Here is a 3,815-nt window from a genome sequence, read left to right as displayed (position 1 = left end):
ATCCTTTCTCTGCCTGAGGATACTAGGACAAGGATCAAGGATCAGTTTACTACAATATACATCGACGTGTATTGGACGTGTTGGTGCAACATACAACAAAAGATCAACAACATTCAACAATTATAAAGAATAAAACATTATATAAAAGTGAAGTTGGAAGTACAGATATGAAGTAAAATGGACATATGTACATAAATACCTTTACGACACGATAATAATTAGAAACCATAGAAACCATAGAAACTACAGCACAGAAACAGGCCCTTTGGCCCTTCTTGGCTGTGCCAAACCATTTTCTGCCTAGTCCCACTGACCTGCACACGGACCATATCCCTCCATACACCTCCCATCCATGTATCTGTCCAATTTATTCTTAAATGTTAAAAAAGAACCCACATTTACCACCTCGTCTGGCAGCTCATTCCATACTCCCACCACTCTCTGTGTGAAGAAGCTCCCCCTAATGTTCCCTTTAAACTTTTCCCCCCTCACCCTTAACCCATGTCCTCTGGTTTTCTTCTCTCCTTGCCTCAGTGGAAAAAGCCTGCTTGCATTCACTCTATCTATACCCATCATAATTTTATATACCTCTATCAAATCTCCCCTCATTCTTCTACGCTCCAGGGAATAAAGTCCTAACCTATTCAACCTTTCTCTGTAACTGAGTTTCTCAAGTCCCGGCAACATCCTTGTAAACCTTCTCTGCACTCTTTCAACCTTATTTATATCCTTCCTGTAATTTGGTGACCAAAACTGAACACAATACTCCAGATTCAGCCTCACCAATGCCTTATACAACCTCATCATAACACTCCAGCTCTTATACTCAATACTTCGATTAATAAAGTCCAATGTACCAAAAGCTCTCTTTACGACCCTATCTACCTGTGACGACACTTTTAGGGAATTTTGTATCTGTATTCCCAGATCCCTCTGTTCCACTGCACTCCTCAGTGCCTTACCATTAACCCTGTATGTTCTACGGTGGTTTGTCCTTCCAACGTGCAATGCCTCACACTTTTCAGTATTAAACTCCATCTGCCATTTTTCAGCCCATTTTTCCAGCTGGTCCAAGTCCCTCTGCAGGCTCTGAAAACCTTCCTCACTGTCTACTACACCTCCAATCTTTGTATCATCAGCAAACTTGCTGATCCAATTTACCACATTATCATCCAGATCATTGATATAGATGACAAATAACAATGGACCCAGCACTGATCCCTGTGGCACACCACTAGTCACAGGCCTCCACTCAGAGAAGCAATTTTCTACCACCACTCTCTGGCTTCTTCCATCGAGCCAATGTCTAATCCAATTTACCACCTCTCCATGTATACCTAGCAACTGAATTTTCCTAACTAACCTCCCATGCGGGACCTTGTCAAAGGCCTTACTGAAGTCCATGTAGACAATATCCACTGCCTTCTCTTCATCCACATTCCTGGTAACCTCCTCGAAAAACTCCAACAGATTGGTCAAACATGACCTACCTTGCACAAAGCCATGTTGACTCTCCCTAATAAGCCCCTGTCTATCCAAATGCTTGTAGATTCTGTCTCTTAGTACTCCCTCCAATAACTAACCTACTACTGACGTTAAGCTCACCGGCCTATAATTTCCCGGATTACTTTTCGATCCTTTTTTAAACAACGGAACAACATGAGCCACTCTCCAATCCTCCGGCACTTCACCCGTAGACAGCGACATTTTAAATATTTCTGCCAGGGCCCCCGCAATTTCAACACTAATCTCCTTCAAGGTCCGAGGGAACACTCTATCAGGTCCCGGGGATTTATCCACTTTAATTTTCCTCAAGACAGCAAGCACCTCCTCCTTTTCAATCTGTACAGTTTCCATGGTCTCACTGCTTGATTCCCTCAATTCCATAGATTTCATGCCAGCTTCCTTAGTAAATACAGACGCAAAAAACCTATTTAAGATCTCCCCCATTTCCTTTGGTTCCGCACAAAGCCGACCACTCTGATCTCCAAGAGGACCAATTTTATCCCTTACAATCCTTTTGCTCTTAATATACTTGTAAAAGCTCTTTGGATTATCCTTCACTTTGACTGCAAAGGCAACCTCATGTCTTCTTTTAGCCCTCCTGATTTCTTTCTTAAGTATTTTCTTGCACTTCTTATACTCCTCAAGCACCTGATTTACCCCCTGTTTCCTATACATTTCATACAACTCCCTCTTCTTCTTTATCAGAGTTGCAATATCCCCTGAGAACCAAGGTTCCTTATTCCTATTCAATTTGCCTTTAATCCTGACAGGAACATACAAACTCTACACTCTCAAAATTTCCCCTTTGAAGGCTTCCCACCTACCAATCACATCTTTGCCAGAGAACAACCTGTTCCAATCCACGCTTTTTAGATCCTTTCTCATTTCTTCAAATTTGGCCTTCTTCCAGTTCAGAACCTCAACCCTAGGACCAGAACTATCCTTGTCCATGATCAAATTGAAACTAATGGTGTTATGATCACTGGAACCAAAGTGCTCCCCTGCACAGACTTCTGTCACTTGCCCTAACTCGTTTCCTAACAGGAGATCCAATATTGCATCCCCTCTAGTTGGTCCCTCTATATACTGATTTAGAAAACTTCCCTGAACACATTTTACAAACTCTAAACCATCTAGACCCCTAATGGGAGTCCCAATCAATGTATGGAAAATTAAAATCCCCTACCACCACAACTTTATGTTTCCTGCAATTGCCTGCTATCTCTCTGCAGATTTGCTCTTCCAAGTCTCATTGACTATTGGGTGGTCTGTAATACAATCCCACTAATGTGGCCATACCTTTCCTGTTTCTCAGCTCCACCCATAAGGACTCAGTAGACAAGCCCTCTAATCTGTCCTGCCTGAGCACTGCTGTAATATTTTCCCTAACAAGCAATGCTACTCCCCCACCTTTCATTCCTCTGCCTCGATCACATCTGAAACATCGGAACCCTGGAATATTAAGCTGCCAGTCCTGCCCCTCCTGTAGCCAAGTTTCACTAATTGCTACAACATCATAATTCCACGTGTCAATCCACGCCCTCAACTCATCCGCCTTCCCCGCAATACTCCTAGCATTGAAATATATACACCTCAGAAGATTTTTACCACCACTCACAACCTTTCTATCAGCGGATTTGCTTAAACTTTCAATATCATTTATTTTCACCCCAGCCACACTGTCAGCTCTGGCACTCTGGTTCCCATCCCCCTGCAAATCTAGTTTAAAGCCTCCCCAATAGCAGTAACAAACCTCCCTGAAAGGATATTGGTCCCCCTGTGGTTCAAGTGTAACCCGTTTCTCTTGTACAGGTCCCACCTGCCCCAGAAGAGGTCCCAATGATCCTGGAATCTGAAACCCTGCCCCCTACACCAGTTCCTCAGCCACTTGTTCCTCCTCCAGAGCATCCCATTCCTACTCTCACTGGCACCTAGCACAGGTAGCAATCCTGAGATTACCACCCTTGAGGTCCTGCTTTTCAACTTCCTACCAAGCTCTCTATACTCACTGTCTAGGACCTCTTCACTCTTCCTTGCTATGTCATTGGTACCGATGTGCACCACGACATCTGGCTGGTCACCCTCCCACTTCAGAATGTCATGCAATCGATCAGAGACATCCTTGACCCTGGCACCTGGGAGGCAACAAACCATCCTGGATTCTCTGTCACGACCACAGAACCTTCTATCTGCACCTTTAACTATCGAGTCCCCTATCACTACCGCTCTCCTCTTTCTCCCCCCTCCCTTCTGCACTGCAGAGCCAGACTCAGTGCCAGAGATCTGGCTACTGCAGCTAGTCCCAGGTA

The sequence above is a fragment of the Mobula birostris genome, chromosome 2, assembly GCF_030028105.1.
Source record: "Mobula birostris isolate sMobBir1 chromosome 2, sMobBir1.hap1, whole genome shotgun sequence".
Classification (NCBI taxonomy): domain Eukaryota; kingdom Metazoa; phylum Chordata; class Chondrichthyes; order Myliobatiformes; family Myliobatidae; genus Mobula; species Mobula birostris.
The sequence above is the reverse complement of the archived record's forward strand: the minus strand, read 5'-3'. Positions refer to the sequence as shown.